At 38.4% G+C, this 18,403-nt stretch overlaps 1 long non-coding RNA gene across 10 annotated transcripts in view; it reads left to right on the top strand.

Moving 5' to 3' along the window:
- LOC123279150 (uncharacterized) overlaps positions 1 to 18,403 on the top strand; it is a 57,469-nt gene that overhangs the window by 17,950 nt on the left and 21,116 nt on the right. For 4 of the 10 annotated variants that reach the window (XR_011495796.1, XR_011495798.1, XR_011495794.1 and 1 more), the window contains exons 3-5: positions 1,823 to 1,917; positions 2,407 to 2,487; positions 16,550 to 16,987. This is a non-coding gene — a long non-coding RNA (uncharacterized lncRNA). Of the gene's footprint in view, positions 1 to 1,679; positions 1,918 to 2,406; positions 2,488 to 16,549; positions 16,988 to 18,403 lie in introns of all 10 variants that reach the window. The other 6 variants (XR_011495797.1, XR_011495799.1, XR_011495795.1 and 3 more) reach the window with 6 other exon arrangements.

Here is an 18,403-nt window from a genome sequence, read left to right as displayed (position 1 = left end):
TAACAAAAGCAACAACTCCTTGATATCATCTAATTCTTAGACCATTTTCATAGTTCCCTGATATCTAAAGAATTTTTTTTTTTTTATAATTGGTTCATTAGAATCAGGATCCAGAGCAGGTCCACACATTGCATTTGATGGTTATATCTTTTGAGTCTTTTAAAATCTAGAACAGTCTCTCCCCACTTCACCCCACCTTTTTTTATTCATGCTATTGACATTGATTAAACTAGTTCAATTCTTCTACAGAATATCTCATATTCTGGAGTTATCCATTTATGTCCTTGTGATGTCACTTAAACATGAGCCACTGCCTCCTATATTTCATGTAAACTGGAGGTTACTTCTAAAAATGTTATTAGATTCAGGTTCTTTTTTTCCCATAAGGTGGCATCTGAAGAAGCACATATTGTCGGGCTGTCTTAGTGAAGTTAAGCTTCACCAGTGGATTCAGTGGTATCCGCTAGATCTCTCCATTGTAAGGCTCTCCATAAGCTTTCATTTAGTGCTTTCATCTTTTAGTGATCTTTGCCTTAATCAATTATATCATTAGGACTGCAAAATGATGATTTTTCTAATTCTGACATTCCTTCCACATTTATTAGCTGGGAATTGTCTGTAAAGGAGAACTTTTCCTTATTAATTAGGGCTACTTGGTTACCCTGAAATGCAGATTGAATTGGAAAGCAGGATAATGCTTGCTTATTTCCTTTAAATTGCCAATTTCGGAGTAAGGACTGTGACCTAGTTACCACCAATGGTATCCAATAAGCTTGTTAATTTGTTTTGGCACTCCTTCTCCCCCTCCACAATGAACTCATTAGGGAGGAATGTATTTTATATATTCTATGTATTTCAATCACTACTTTTTTGGATTCTTAAATTATCCCACCTTTGGCCAATTGAAGCCCCTTCATGTTGGCTCTTGAGTCCTTTTGATACAACCCACCTCTCTTTGATAACTTCACAGTTTTGGGCTCAGCAAGATTTTCCAGCCTCGTCTTGTATCTGTACTGCCCCAGACTTGGACTCAGCCTTCCAAGAAGTACTGGTTCCTTTAGATGGGGAATGTCATTTAGGGACCACAAGCTGGGCACTAGAGGTGGCTCATTGCCCATGAGTTTTTAATACTTCTAGGTCTTTCTGGAAAGTCCCACCAAGTTCCTCTTCCCCCTCCTTTGCAGCTAGGACACAGGCATGTGACTTGTGCTCCTCCAATCAGATGCATTTGTGTGAGATTCTGGTGAAGAAGGGGACAATGAGAGGGAAAAGACAGCATAGTACACTCCAAGTTTTTGCTGGAGCAGAGCTATGTGGTTTGGGGGCCTGGAAGGGTCTGTAAGGGTGAGTTTCTGATGCAGAAGTGGCATTGATGCCTTCAGCAGCAGCACTTGCAATCAAATTGAGCTCCTGGCAGCATATAGAAGCTGAGTGGTGATGGAATAGTGTCCTCAATTTTCTAATTAGGCCAGTTGAGCTGCATAATTTTGGGTGATTTTCTTGGAAGTTTAGCCTCAAGATTGTTTCCTCCAGTCTTTCCAACAATTACATGAGCTACAATATTCTTTGAATAAACCCATAGAGAAAAGATCTGGGTCATTAGAGGCCCAGCAGCTCTTCTGCAGGAAACCTCTGAAAACAGTCATGAGAAGTAGAGGGTGTTTTCTTGGTTGCTTCAGGGAAGAAGAGGCCCAGATGTCGGTGGTGGGGGTGAGGTCAGCAGTGGCCCACAGAGCTCCTGGAGTCAACAGAGCAGAAAGATGGTGAGACCAACAGACAGAACAGACGGAGTAAATGTAAGAACCTCTCTTTCTCCCTGAAGGCGTCTCAAGTGAATAATCGGGGCAGGAGATCCTGAGGAAAAAACGCAACTTCCAGATAATCAAGAAGCTGGGATCTAAAGAACCAGGACTCAGGGTAATCTTGTGAGCGGACCCATCTGGACCCAGCAGCAGGCTAGACCAGGCCACGTGTATTAAGGCTGCTAACTCGGTATTTCTCATAGACAGCAACTACTTCCCCCTAGTTTATCATTTGTCCTTTCATTTTGTGTTTGTTGACCAAAAGTTTTAACTTGGCACATATTCAATTCCCTTGCCATTTTTCTTTGTGGTATCTTCCTTTGCTTTTGTATTTAGATGACATCTTCCCTTTCTAAAAATCTTTTCAACATTAGATTTTCTTTTAGATTTTTTTTATGGTTTTATTTATTTACACTTAGCCCTTTATTCCAACTAGAATCCATTCTGGTATGTGGTATGATCACCACGTATTTCAATGCTGGGATGGAGCTGATAGGCTAAAAACAAGCAGGCAATATGAGACATGCTTTGCAAATTCAAAGAATGTTTTGCAATAATGAGATATAATTTTTTACCCTAAAAAAATCCTTTTTTATTTTTTCAGCATGAAGGAAAATGGCCCTCTTAAAGTGCTGTTTTCAACTTACCCATTCTGTTTAAGAGTCTACAGTCTATAGCAAACAAGGTAAGAAAAGAAAAAAAAAGGGGGAACCTATTGATTAAAGGAGACTTAGGAGACATCAACTCAATACCACTGGGGACCTTGTTTAGATCATGATTCAAATAAGCCAACTTAAAAAAAAAGGAGACAACTGGAATTTGAATGCTGACTGTATATTTGATGACACTAAAGAAGAATTCTTTATTTCGTTAGTGTAATAATTGTGGATATGTCTTTAAACAAGTTAATCTTTTAGAGATAGATACAAAAAGATGATGTCTGGGATTTACTTCAAAAGAATGCAACTACTGGGGAGAGAGAAGAATATAAATGAGACAAGACTGGCTGTGAGTTGTTAACTGTTGAAGCTAGGTAATGGGTATGTGAGGGTTTATTATACTATCCTTTCTATTTTTACATATATTAATATTTGAATTTTTCCATAATAAAAAGTAAAAAAAAAATGGAGATACAAAAATATAGTGGCAATGACGTGGCCGTGGGAATTGTTAAATATTTCCAGTGGGGTGGAGAAGCTCCAGTTTCTCGCAGTGGCACATTTAGGCCAGATCACGACCTCATCTAAGCTGGCTGCACCTTGCCGGTGTCCATGGAATTTCAGCAACAGTAGATCTTTACTGACAGCCTTGTGTGTGTCAGGTCCAGTGAGAGAGAAAGGTGCTTCCACCGTGATGCAGAAAGAGATGTACCATGTACCAGTTACAGAAATAGTATAATGAAATCATTTCTCCCATAAAAAGTCCCTACACAGTCATCTAAAATAAATATATATCATTTGTGTAATTTTTAAAATACACTTTTTTAAAGAAGAGAATAAAACATAATTAGCCCATGTCACATTGCTGTTTAAAATAATCCACAAATTTGCTAACTGTCATCAGGACAAAGCTCCTTAGCCAGGCCCACCTCACACCTGGACGGCACCTGCTTCCCCAGCCCCATCCCCTGCCCCTCATTCCCACACACTTTAAACTTCAGCCACAGGAAAGGACTTGCAGTTCCCAGGACATGCCTCATGGACTCTATGTTCTCCTGGGGAAGTTTCATTCATTCATTCAACAGCATTCATTGATCTCCTCATCTGATCCAGGCCTTATGCCATGCTGTCTCATCACTACCTGGACTGCCTTTCTTTCTCCCTTATCAGTTCATTTTTACATCCTCATCTTACTTGTAATCTTCTCTGAGAAACTTTCTTTGACCCACTCAAGCTGAATATATGGGAGGCACTGGGGGAAGAAAGAGACATTTCTTATTTCTCTCACTAGACGCAGGGCAGGGATAAAATCCTGTTTAGGCACAACTCATGGCTTAAGTCGTGAGTCATATTAGAAGACCAATGAATGTTTGTGGAGTGAATGAATGAAGCTTCTCCACTAGCATATAAGCCCAGGGGGGCAAGGATTTTTGTTGTTTTGTTCTGCTTTATCCTTAGCACCTAGGACAGTACCTGGCACATTAAATATTTGTCAAAATCATTAAAGTTACCTGTCAAAGAAAAATCAAGGAGATATCTGTTAAGGCTCATATACAAACTAGCCATTTGCTGTGGTCAGCTTGTCTGTGGATTGGCAGAAGAATTTGATCCATGGCTAAAAAAGAAATTAAAGACAAAAAGTGTTTTGGAGGTTAAATACATGAAATGTTTTCCATATTTTTTGAGTTAGCAACCTGGATTTAAAATCTATTCCTGGGGCTGGCCCCATGGCTGAGCGGTTAAATTTGTGCACTCTGCTTTGGCGGCACAGGGTGCGATGGTTCGGATTCTGGGCGCAGACCTACCACCACTTATCAAGCCATGCTGAGGCAGCATCCCACATAGAAGAATTAGAAGAACATACAACTAGGATATCCAACTACATACTGTGGGGCTTTGGGGAGAAAAAAAAAGAGGAAGATTGGCAACAGATATTAGCTCAGTTCCAATCTTCCTCACACACACACATACACACACACAAAAAGCATACCTTTAAAAAAAAAACCTAACCCTAAATCCAAGAGAGACCAGGACTTTTATTTATTTCATTGTTTTTACATGCATTGTTTTAGAAGTCACTAAACAAAATGTTGGTTTTACTTCACCTAAAAGAAAAAGTCAAGACTTTTGAACTTAGGTAGATTCCCATTTGACACAGGTCATTTTCTATGTGCCTGTATTGCCTATGATCTAGAGAAATATACACAGCAATGAGGCAGCACATGATTTCTTACATTGGGAACAGCCAGGACCCACGGAAATCCAACCATCATGAATGACATCACCCATACTGATCTAATTTCTAAAAGACAATGGAATAATTTCTTCTTGCCCAAACCTTACTACAGTGGTTTGGACCGGCAACTTCATAGTGGGATGACGGGAGGGCTGCAGGGACAAAGGACAATTGTTGACCTCCTCGCAGCAGAAGGATGGTTTACAAAGTGATGTTTCTTAGGAGATCTGCCTGAGACACATGACAGGTGCTCTTACATAAGTAAAGCCAAACTGGATTCCATTTGGATTTCTTTTCTTTTCGAAACCATCCTTCTCTGGAAGTGTCCTCTCTAAACGTCACCAGAACAACAGGAGGGAAAAGTGAGATCTTGAGCTCCCCGGGGAATGGAGGCAGAATTTCCTTCCCCTTTCTTTACTCACCCACCTTTTCACAGCTGCTATCCACCAGGACCTCTTTTGAGAGGAGGTTTTATTTTCCCGCTTTCTTTCAGGATCCTGCCTCACCTAATCTTCACTGGCTTTTCACAAAGAAAACTAGGACTCCCATTTATTTTAGCCAATCCATCGCTACATTCAGCCTTGAAAACAGCATGCGGCGCTTTATCCTCTAATGGGAACGAATAGCAGAAGGGAGCCTATTTTCCATGAGGCTGATTTTTGCTAATCAAACACATTTATTTTCTGAAACACTTTCACTGCCTGTTGAGAAATAAGTGGTACCAGAAAGGACAACATCTCTCAGTATGCGAGTTAGAAATGTATAGAAAAGAGATAATATTGAGGTCTTAATGTGAAAATAACTCAATAACATGCAAAGGGGCAGTAGGACCGTTTTGTAGTTCTGTCAGGATGTATACACGACATGTACCTTTTGACCTAACAATTCTGCTGCAGGATTCTAGCTCACAGAAATGCTCACACCTGGGAGTAAAGGCATTTGAATGGCATTACTTATCGAATCACATGTATAGAGGCATATGAACTGACAAAAAGAGACACACTGTACATTGTAATGTGGAAAAAGTAAATTGCAGAACAATATGTAATGTACGATTCTACTTCTGTTAGAAAAAAAACAACACAATATATGTATGTGGATGCATGTACCTGTATGTATTTATAGATATAAAGAAAAAGCCTAAGAAGATACCAGCTCCAAACTCTTAACTGTGGTTCCTTCCTCTGGAGAGTGAAGTTGGGGGAATTTCATTTTTTACTTTATAAACTTTGGTATTATTTAAATTTAATTTTTAAAAAACAACAAAGGAAATAAACAACTGGATTAGTACAAGGTAGTTAAGATTTATGGAATATTTTATTCTGTGCTGTGCACGTGATAAACGCTTTGTGTATCATCTCACTTCAACCTTCTAAAGTAGGCAATATTCCCCCTGTTTACAGATGAGAAAACAGATTCTGAGAAGTGAGTGACTTGCCCAAGGTAACAAGGCTAGTAAGTAGCAGAGCTGGGATTCAAACCCAGGCCTTTCTGGCTCCAAGGCCACAGATCTTCCCATTGGGTCAACAATGCCATTTCCTGTGACATAGTCCTGGCTCAGTAATGGGCTTATTAACACTATCACATGGTTGCTGAATGTTAGATTTATTCTTTAAAATTCTTTATTATGGAAATTTTCAAACATACACAAACTGGGGAGGAATTATAGAATGATTCCATGTGCTCGTTATCATCCAGACAATTATTAATATTGTGTGTCATTGTTTCATCTACCCCCAACACAGTTTTTAGGAAGCATTTCAATGCAAATTGAAGACATCATTTCATTTTACCATAAATATTTCAATCTCTAAAAATAAGGACTTTTTAAAAAACATATGTTTAAAAAAGATGATAATGGTATTTATCACACATAATAAAGTTAACTATAATTTCTTAACATTATCAATACCCAATCTGTGTAAATTTCCCCAGATTGTCTCAAAAATATCTTTTTGTGTTTATTCGCATTTGTGTCTCTTAAATCTTTGTCTCCTTTAATCTATAATTTTCCCCTCCTTTTTTCTTCATATGACTTATTTATTGAAGAAATTGAGTTGTTTGTCTTGTAGAATTTCCCACCTTGTTGATTTGGTTCCTTATATCCTTATGGTGCCACTTAACAGGCTTGTCTATCCTTTATATTTCTCACAATCTGGTGTCTAGAGATTTGTTAAATTCAGGTTCAATTCTTTTGGCAAGACTATTTCCTAAGTGGTGATGTGTACTTCCTACTGCATCTTATCAGGAGGCAATTAATGTCTGGCAGTCCCTCTCTTAATAATGCTAAGGTTGAACAGTGGCTTCAGGGTTTGCCAGCCTGAAATATGCACTATAAAGTTCCTCATCAATCTTTCACCTAATAATTTTAGCAGCCATTGATTTTTGCCTAGATCCATTATTTCATTAGGGGTTTAGGTTTATTTGAAATCCTGTTAAGACCTAGATATTTTTTAACATCATCCTAAGATAGCAATACTATCTCTTAGTTTGGGGACAAGGTATCAAAAAAGTCTTCTTTTTTTCTATTACCCACCATGGTTTTGGGGTTTTTTTTTTTGCAAGAGTAATTGAGTTTTTAGCCTCCTTTTCCCAAGGCCACCAGTATTCTGCAAACTTCTAAGCTCCATGTGAGACCATTTAGCTACTTAGATTGACATTTTTATTAGCCTGTTATTTGGAATTTTTATCTATGCTTCAATTCCGAAGTAATTCATAAAAAGAAAGAAGAAAAAGAAAAGATCTCCCATTCCTCTATGATAAATGCCACAGTAAGGCAGTTAAACGTCTCTGAATCATTTTCAATTTCGCGCCCAGGGTAACTCCCTTTTGCGTTAGAAAAGGTTGTTAATTTCAGTGATTTTTAAGTCTGTTATTCATTCCACATTCATTTGTGGCTTCTGTCCTGGGCCAAGGTCTGAGGCTAAAGAGGGGAAAGGCCCAGGCCCTGTCCTTCAAGGTTCACAGTCACCTACACTGATAAAATAGAGAAATGGCTGGATGGTTCTTGGGTACAGGAAAGAGGCACCCCAGACTAGGGAATCAGAGAAAGCTTCTCAAAGGAGGAGAAGTTTAGCTGAGTTTTGAAGGACGAGTGCCAAGTAACTGAGGGAAGGTCATTCCAGGAAAAGAAAACCCATAGAAAGGCATGGAAGCAGGAAAGAATAGGCCCTTCAGAGGGCTGCACACGGTTTTGTATGGCCAGAGAGTAAGGTTTCTAGGGAGGAGCAGCTGTGGTGGAGCAGAAGGGCCAGGACGTGAAGAGCCTTGTCTGCCGTGCTGACGAGTCAGGATGTCCCTGAAGGATTTCAAGCAGAAGACTGACAGAGTCTGATTTATGTTGTGTAATTTTTCCTCAGTAGATTTTTTTCTTTCTTCTCTATTGAGGTGAAATTCATATAACACAAAATTAACCATTTTAGGGTGAACAACTCAGTGGCTTTTAGTACTTTCACAATGTTGTACAACCACAATTTCTATCTAGTTCTAAAACACTTTCCCCACCCCAAAAGGAAACCCGTATCCATCGAGCAGTCACTGCTCATTCCCCATCCCCCAGCCCTGGGGACCACCAGTCAGCTTTCTGCCTCTGTGGATTTACTTATTCCCTTAGTACAATTTTCTTTCTAAAAATTATACAAGTAAGATGGATTCATTACAGAAGAATCAAAATACAGATGAGCAAGAGGGGATAATGAACACGGCTCATAATCTTAGCATCGTAAGTAACTTTTGCATTCTGTGTATCCTTCTAAACGGTTTTCTTTGACTTTCCCCATCCCATCCCCATGTACTTTGCAGGGTCCTCCAACCTTGTGGAGTCTTGGCGACCTTTGAGACATAAAAGAATTCTGCTCAAATCCCTTTCCTATGAGTGGCATGAAACCCAAGTCCATACCAATATCTCTGAGGGTTCTGGGGTTTTTTTGGAGGTGGGGCTGGGAGTATGTTTCTTTTGATCACCTCTTGCTCTGATTTTCTGCCTTGATCTCTACCCCTCATTTCACTTCCTGGGCACATTGTACCTTTTACACTTCCCCAACCCCTGCTCTCTCCCAAATACGGCCTAAACAAGGCGATGTGTTAGCAAACTTTAAGGAAAGAATTAGGGGCAAGAGAGGATGGCTTATATTGAAGCACAACTCAGAGAACAACTTGAAACTGAGTACCAGAGAGCAGTTCTTTTGAGTCCATTAGCCATTCTGATCACTGGAAAATCCTCATTGGCCATCCCTGCATGTGGCACCATAGCAGCACCAGCTGCCCAGCTTCTCCCCCTCCTTATCTTTTTCATTTTCCAAATTCAATCTCCTCTAGCTGTGAACACTAAAGTGTTCATTTCCAATTCCCATCCCCTTTTGCACAAGGCAAATCAGTGCTCCTTTTGCTTTGCTCCAAACTACAAAGAAATTCTAAGTTATTGTGCTAAATCAAAACAGTCCCTCCCTATCGGAACTATAGTGCCAGGTTGTCAAATTAACAACTTCCTTCCCCCTACTGGCTGCATTTCCATTATTGCTTTGTTATTTTAAATATTTTTCCTTAAATATTTTTTATCCTTATATATTCTTGTACATCTTTTGAAATTGCTGCATACATCCCCTGTTTGGGGACACTTAGGTTGTTTCCAATTCTTTATTATTATAGACAGTGCCATGTTATATATTAAAGATTATTAAGAATATATATATATTCTTATGGATATTATTTCTTTGCTAACACTCCTAGTATAGCATTGCTAAACTAAGGAGTAAATCCTGTCTTACGGCTTTTATACCCTCTAGAAGGACTCTATAAATTTATATATCTAATCATGCTTGAAAATGCATGAATCTTCAAACTCTTGTTAATACTGCCTATATTTATCCTTATTTTTTTCTTTGTGTTTTTCTGTTTTAAAGATTTTATTTTTCCTTTTTCTCCCAAAGCCCCCCGGGTACATAGTTGTGTATTTTTAGTTGTGAGTCATTCTAGTTGTAGCATGTGGGATGCCGCCTCAGCATGGCTTGATGAGCGGTGCCATGTCCTTGCCCAAGATTTGAACTGGGGAAGCCCTGGGCCGCTGAAGCAGAGCGGGTAAACTTAACCACTCGGCCGCAGGGCCAGCCCCTCTTTGTGGTTTTAGTCTGCATTGAATCTGTAGATTGCTTTAGGTAGTACAGACATTTTAACTATGTTTATTCTTCTAATCCATGAGCATAGAATAGCTTTCCATTTCTTTATGTCATCACTGACTTCTTTCAATAATGTCTTATAGTTTTCATTGTCTAGGTCTTTCACCTCTTGGTTAAATTTATTCCTAGATATTTTAGTCTTTTTGTTGCAATTGTAAATGAGATTGTATTTTTGAGTTCTCTTTCTGTGAGTTCATTATTAGAGTATAGAAATGCAACTGATTTTTGTAAGTTGATTTTGTACCCTGCAACTTCGCTGTAGTTGTAGATTATTTCTAATAGTTTTCTGATGGATTCTTTAGGGTTTTCTCTATATAAAATCATGTCATCTGCAAAAAATGAGAGCTTCACTTCTTCACTGCCAGTTTGGATACCTTTACTTCTTTTTCTTGCTTAATTGCCCTAGCCAAAACCTCCAGTATTATGTTGAATAAGAGTGCCGAGAGTGGGCACACTTGTCTTGTTCCTGTTCTCAGAGGGATGGGTTTCAGTTGTTCCCCACTGAGTATGATGTGGGCTGTAGCTTTGTCATATATGGCCTTTATTATGTCGAGGTACTTTCCTTCTATACCCATTTTATTGAGAGTTTCTATCATAAACGGATGTTGGATCTTGTCAAATGCTTTCTCTGCATTTATTGAGATGATCATGTGGTTTTTATTCCTCATTTTGTTAATGCGGTGTATCACACTGATTGATTTGCAGGTGTTGAACCATCCCTGCATCCTGGAATAAATCCCACTCGATCATGGTGTATGATCCTTTTAATGTATTGTTGTATTCAGTTTGCCAATATTTTGTTGAGAATTTTTGCATCTGTGTTCATCAGCGATACTGGCCTATAATTTTCCTTCTTTGTGTTGTCCTTGTCTAGCTTTCAGATCAGGGTGATGTTGGCCTCATAGAATGTGTCGGGAAGTGTTCTGTCTTCTTCAATTTTTTGGAATAGCTTGAGAAGGATAGGTATTAAATCTTCTTTGAATGTTTGGTAGAATTCTCCAGGGAAGGCATCTGGTCCTGGACTTTTATTTTGGGGAAAGTTTTTGATTACTGTTTCAATCTCTTTACTTGTGTTTGGTCTATTCAGATTCTCTATTTCTTATTGATTCAGTTTTGGGAGATTGTATCAGTCTAAGAATTTATCCATTTCTCCTAGATTGTCCAATTTATTGGCATATAGTTTTTCATAGTATTCTCTTATAATCCTTTGTATTTCTGTGGTATCTGTTGTAATTTCTCCTCCTTCAATTCTTATTTTATTTATTTGAGTCTTCTCTCTTTTCTTCTTAGTGAGTCTGGATAAGGGTTTGTCAATTTTGTTTATCTTCTCAAAGACCCAGCTCTTAGTTTCATTGATCCTTTCTACTCTTTTTTTTTGTCTCTATTTCATTTATTTCTGCTCTAATTTTTATTATTTCCCTCCTCTGCTGACTATGGGCTTTGTTTGTTCTTTTTGTAGTTCTGTTAAGTGTAGTTTAAGATTGCTTATTTGAGATTTTTCTTGCTTGTTAAGGTGGGCCTGTACTGCTATGAATTTCCCTCTTAGACCCACTTTTTCTATATCCCATATGAGTTGTTATGGTGTATTTTCATTTTCATTTGCCTCTAGATATTTTTTGATTTCTCCTTTAATTTCTTCAATGATCCATTGAAGAAAGTGTAATCTGCCATTTTGGGATGGAGTGTTCTATATATATATCTATTGTGTCCATCTAGTCTAGTTTTTCATTTAATTCCACTATTTCCTTGTTGACTTTCTGTGTGGATGATCTACCCATTGATGTAAGTGGGGTTTTAGGGTCCCCTAAGATTAAAGTGTTGCTGTTAATATCTCCTTTTAGGTCTATTAATAGGTGCTTTATGTATTTTGGTGCTCCTGTGCTAGGTGCATATCTATTTATAAGTGTTATGTCCTCTTGGTGTAGTGTCCCTTTTATCATTATATACTGCCCCTCTTTGTCTGTCATTCCCTTTTTTATCTTGAAATCTACTTTGTCTCATGGAATATTGTCTTCCATCCCTTCACTCTGAGCCTGTGTTTGTCTTTAGCGCTGAGATGTGTTCACTGGAGGCAGCATATTTTTGGGTCTTGTTTCTTAATCCATCCAAGCACTTTGTGTCTTTTGATTGGAGAATTCAATCCATTTACGTTTAGAGTGATTAGTGATATATGAGGGCTCACTATAGCCATTTTATCACTTGTTTTCCAGTTGTTCTGTATTTCCTTTGTTTCTCATCCCATGTATTTCAGACTGCTCTTTCAGATTGGTGGTTCTTTATGATGGTTTTCTCTTTATTTATCATTTGTGTCTCTATTCTGATTTTTTGTTTAGTGGTTACCATGAGGTTTGTATAAAAGATCTCGTAGATGAGACAGTCTGATAGCCATTTTCTGATAGCCTCTTATGTTCTTAGTCTAAGCAGTTCCCAGCAATTTCCTCATCTGCATCTAAATTATTGTTGTTATAACTTATTCCATTTTGTGTTGTGAGTTTGTGGTTAAAATGAAGTGATTATGGTTATTTTTCATGTTTTCCTTCCCTTTATATTTAATGTTATAATTGTTAGCTGACCTATTCTGATAGAGAGCTGCAATTTTCTGATTTTGTCTGCCTATTTATCTCTTTTCTTGTGGTTTTGTAAGCCCTTTCTTTCTTTCTTTCTTTCTTTTCTGTGGTATGATGGCCTTCTTGAGCATTTCTTGTGTGTGTGGTGGGGGGAGGTCTTGTGGCAATGAACTCCCTCAGCTTTTGTTTATCTGGGAGTTTTTATTTCTCCATCATATCTGAAGGATATTTTTGCTGGATAGAATATTCCTGGCTGAAAGATTTGTCTTTCAGAATTTTTAATGTATCATTCCACTTTCTCCTAGCCTGTAAGTTTTCTGCTGAGAAATCTGTTGAAAGCCTGATAAGGGTTCCTTTGTGGGTTATTTTCTTCTGCCTTGCTGCCCTTAATATTTTTTCTTTGTTGTTGATTTTACCAGTTTTACAAATATATGCCTTAGAGAAAAGTCTTTTTACACTGATGTAATTAGGATTTCTATTAGCTTCTTTTACTAGTAATTCCAGCTCCTTCCCCAGGTTTCGGAAGTTCTCAGCTATTATTTCTTTGAACAAGCTCTCTGCTCCTTTCTCCCTCTGGAATACCTATAATCCTTATGTTGCATTTTCTAATTGAGTCAGATATTTCTTGGAGAATTTCTTAATTTCTTTTTAGTCTTAGTTCTCTCTCCTCCTCCATCTAAAGCATTTCTATATTTATGTCCTCTAAATTGCTAATTCTGTCCTCCATATCAGCTCTATTTAATGACTCCAGAGTTTTCTTTATCTCATTCATTGTGTTTTTCATCTTCAACATTTCTGATTGATTATTTTTATGGTTTCAATTTCTTTTGTGAAGAATTGCCTCTGTTCATTAATTTTATTCTTGATTTCATTGAAATGTCTTTTTGAGTTTTCTTGTAACTTGTTGAGCTTTTTATGATAGCTATTTTGAATTCTCTGTCATTTAGATTGTAAATTTCTGTGCCTTCAGGATTTCTTTCTGGGTGCTTGTCATTTTCCTTCTGGTCTGGATTGTTAATACACCTCTTCACACTATTTGGCAGGGTGGATTTGTTGCCTTTGCATAGTGGTAGTATCTGGTCACAGATTCCACCTGCTGCCACTGGGGGGGGGGGGGGGGTGAGGAGCAGGAGCTGTGTATTCTGAGCCCACCACAATCTCTGGCAGCTGTGCCTGTCTTTTGGAAGCTATGCTGGCAGGGCTCATCTGTGTTTACCTGCTCACTGCTGCTGCTTTACAAACATATGCACAGGCACTCTGGGAGGGATCCTTTGCTCCGGCCGACCAGCTAAACTGCTGTGTCAGGCCAGTGGTGGGGCACTTTGTCTCATGTGTGGAATCCCAAGAGTGCTCCCACTCTGCACTCGCTGTCTGCCCTCCTGGGGTGCTCGGCTTGGTGAAGATGCCCCTGTGATTGCTTAGCCTCCTTGGTGTGCAACTTTCCCACAGGATGGGAGGCAACTCCAAGAGTGAAGGTATTCCTGTAGGAGGCTTCCCCCTCCACCCTTCCTCTCAGAGCTGTGTGCAGCCCCATGCCCTAGGTTGCTGCTGTTCGGCAAGGGAGAGGAGATCCCCTTACCTCCTTCCATTGCCTCCCAGAGGGTCCAGCACCTCGACCTTCATATGTACGGCTGTATGGATTTCTCAGACATCTTTGTGTTGGGTGAATGCCCTCTGTTGGTTTATGAGGAGCTTTTTCATTGTATCTTAGGAGGAAAAGTCTAAGGGAAGAGCTCACTCTGCCATGATGCTGACATCACTCGTCCTGCATTTTCTTATGATGAGAACTTTTAAGATCTACTCTCAGCAATTTTCAAATATACCAAATAATTTTGTTTACTGTAGTCACCATGCTGTACATTATATCCCCAGGATCTTATTTATCTTATTGTCCACTTGAGGGTTTTTCTTGCATAAAATACCTTTTCTGGTCAATTGTATATTTTTATTTTTCATTTATTGATATGAAGAAGGTCTTTTGAACGTTAAGGATACGAATCTTTAGTTAAGAATATTTTCCTCCAATGTCGTTTATCTTTTAGCTTAGCTTATGGTGATTTTTGCTATATAAAAGTTTTACATTTTTATATAACCACATCTATCATCCTTTACGCTTTTAGCTTTTAGTTTCAAATTTAGAAAGTCATTCCTTACTCCAAAGTTTTGTGAATATTCACCTAAATTTTCTTCTACTTACATTAGAATTTTTAATTCTTCTGGAATTTATCTTAGTGTACTGGGTGAGTTTGGGTTTGTTTTAATGGTCAGACTGTTACCTTAACACTGTCCACTGATATGAGGCACCAGCTTTATTATATACTAAATTTTTATGTGTACTTGGATATATTTCTGAACTGCCTATTTTTGACCTAGTACAGTAATGTTTTAATTACATATTGTATCTTGCTGGTTCATTTTAATGTCTCGTAGGAAAAGGCTTTTCCAGTACTATTCCTCCTAAAAGTGTGCTTGACTTTCTTCATTTGTTTATTTTTCTAAATAAACTTTAAAATAGATTTCTTCCTCATTCTGAAAAAAGTTCCAAGTATTTTTATTAGAGTTTTGTTAAATTTATAGGCTTAGCCTGAGGAAAATTAATACCTTTACAATATTAAATCTTCCAATACCATAAGGTAGACGGTCTCTCCCTTTAGTCAAATCTCCTTTTAATTTCCATGACAAAGTTTTGTAGATTTGCATATTTATCATTGTTTATTCCTCAGTTCTCTGATTTTTTTGATTGCCATAATGTGTTGGTTCTTTTTTCATTACCTTTTTAAACTAATTATTGCTGATACATAAGAAAGCTATTAATTTTTAAATATTTGTCATAAATGCCAAACTTTCTGAACTATCTTATTAGTTCTAATAGTTTTTCAAGCAATCATATAACCTTCAAATAATGATAATTTTGTCTCTTCCTACCAAATAGTTACACCTCCCTCATTTCTTTTTATCATTATTGCATTGATTAGCACTTCCAGAATAATGTTACATAATGGTAATAGTCAAATTCTTAACTATAATGGAAACGCTTCTAATGTCTTATTGCTAAGTATAATTTTGGCTGTTAGTTTGAGATCAATATTCTCAACACATTAATGTGTTAATTAAGTTTTTCTCAAATCAAATATGTATGTTGATTTTTATCAAATATCTTTAGCATTTTGTTAAATGATCAGATGATTTTTCTCCTTGATACCCTGATGTCATAAATTATATAAAATATGTACTTTTAACATTGAACTTTTCTTATATCCATGGGATAAACCATATTTGGTCATTGCGATTTGCATTTTAAAAATATAACTGCAGGTTTAGTTTGGAAAATGGACTGAGAGGAGGCAAGGTCAAAGGCAGAGAGAACACAGGAAGTGATTACAACTCTGAAATAAAACTATGGCAGTGGAAACAGAGAAGGTGCCTGGATCTAGGAGATATTTAGGAGGGAAGATCAATAGTGACTTATTGGATATGAGATATGAAGGAAAGAAAGGAATTCAGGAGAACTGCCATGGTCTTGGTTTGGTGACATTTACAAAGACAGGGCCACAGGGAGAAAAGCAGGTTTTCTGGGAGCTGGGAGGAGGATAGAGGATGAGATCAACTTTAGGGAGGTTGAGTTGGATGCCCTGAGTGGGAGACCCAGGTAGAGACAGGTAAGCCTTTATGTACATGGATCTGGAGCAGAGGGATTTGGGCTGCAGATATCAATTTGGTAATTATCAGTGCATAGGAGACAGACAGCTAAGTGTGGAGAGTGAGAACACAGGAAGAAGGCTAAAAATGGAACCACAAAGAATATCTAATTTTAAGAGATGAGAGAAGGAAGAAGGCCCTAAGAAGATAAAGTGAGAGAAGCAGGAACAGAACCTATTCTGTTAATCAGGAGAACAAGAGGAGAACAGAGTTTTAGGGAGAGAGTGGTCACAGGCATCAAATGGGGCAAAGCTGCCCATAACATAAGGACTAGAAAGTACCCTCTGGATTTGTCAAAACCTCATTGAGGACCTCCACCAAAGCCCAGCGGTAGAAAAGTGCGGATGAAATCTGACTGGGCTGTGTGTGGCACACAACCTTACTTCCCTTGACTGCTTCCTTCTTTCCAAAGGCACCACTCACCTCCTGCACTGCTCTCTGCCTCTGCTGAGTTCCCTGGAGTCAGAACTGAAGCCCCAGACCTGCACCATCTGCACACCCTCCCATCTGCGCTGGTTTTCTCTTCCACTATCAGATAGGATGAAATGCCACAGGGCATGAAATCTTGCTTCTGGAGCTGGTGTCAATGGACCAGACGATGCACCATAGACGTTGAGCAGCAGATGTACAGGAGAGTTATCTTCTTGTGCGGTAAACCTTGACAAATGGGAAATGGGAGACGGAAGTGAGGTAGCCTGATACATTTTTCTCATTTTCCCTTCCCACAGACGATTCCAAGGTTGTGATTCCTCCCTGTGGCCATGACAGAGAACTCCCGTGGCTCAAGGAGTCTACCTGCTAAGTCATCTGCTGCTTCTCGTCACGGCTTCTTGGAAGCAGGGCCAGCCTGGTAACACATCACACTACATTGCCTGACTTGCCTTTTTCTTCACTTTTCCCTTCCTAAACTTGTACCTCTTCCCCCCAAAAAACAATCAGCACCTTAATCTTGACCCCAGGCTCTATAATCTAGAGAATTTGGACTAAGACACAGTTGCTAAATTGCTAAGTTGAATAGGAGACAGACTATTTAAAAAAATCAACTCTCCATTTGGGCTATTTGAGCCAACAGGATCTTTAGAGCATGTGTCCTATTTTTCCCAGCTTTCAACATGATGTAATGAGAAAGGGAATAAAAAGGAGGACACTGTAACAACATGAATAACGATCAGATTTGAGAAAGGTAGAGCTGGACCAGGTAGAAAACTATCAAATTAGAAGATGAAAAAGATCTTAAATATTAATATTAGGGCAGTTACAGAGCTCACATACTTCCCCAGGTCACATTATCCAAAGAAAACAGCAATCTGGTTTTGTTTATTAGTGGCTATCAAAAGTACTAGTAACATCCAGCAGAAACTATCATCCACAAGATGTCTATTTACTTTGCTACGACAGAACCAGCCTTTAACCCAATTCAGCACAACAAATATCTACTGACCCCTGTCATGTGGAGAGCAATGTGCTGGGCTTTGTGGAAGGTGGACAGTTGCTGGAGGCAAGCTTCTCAGATGAATAAGACCCAGATGTACCCTGCAGATGATATAATCTCAGAGGCAGGAATATGATAAAGTACACAGATGATTATTATACAAAGTCATATAAAATTTTAAAAGTACTAATTTTATTTGTACTATAAAGAGGTACAAAAATAATTCTAAGAAGATCAAAGTAGGGAGAGATTATGTTAGTGGAAAGTAGTCAGGAAAAACTTCATTGAGAGTGGCAATACATTTCAACATAATTTTCAATACAAATCAACATAATTTTAATAGTTGGCTGTTGGGGAAGGACAGGCAGATTATAAGAATAAAACCAAAGGCACAGAGGCAGGAAATAACTGAGTATAAATGTAGAATGATAGACCTTGACAGTTTTGAGGGTTACATCCAAAAACTTTGGGAACCCCCCAATAGGCATATACCATTATATCATATAATTTGCTGCACTAAGTGCACACATAATGCTGAGTATACAGCTACAAAGCCATCACATGATAGGAAGGACGGACCATCAGACAGGCTGACTTACCAATGAAGTGACTTGCTTCTTCATGCCTGAATCCTAGTGCATAGCATTCAAATTTAGGTCTCAGCAAAATGATGCATGACTGCCTTTCACTCAGGAATGGTCAAAACCTTAAATGTTAAGTCCATAAATATGAACAGCCTACTGCTGTTCCATTTGGCTGAAGTCTTCAGCATGAGTCAGCCTAGAGAAGAATCCTGCTTGTTTTAAGATAAAAGGAAACATTCTGTCATTTGTT

This window comes from Equus asinus, chromosome 20, assembly GCF_041296235.1.
Source record: "Equus asinus isolate D_3611 breed Donkey chromosome 20, EquAss-T2T_v2, whole genome shotgun sequence".
NCBI classification, from domain to species: Eukaryota; Metazoa; Chordata; class Mammalia; order Perissodactyla; family Equidae; genus Equus; species Equus asinus.
Note: the sequence above shows the minus strand (reverse complement) of the source record. Positions and strands in the feature narration are given on the sequence as shown.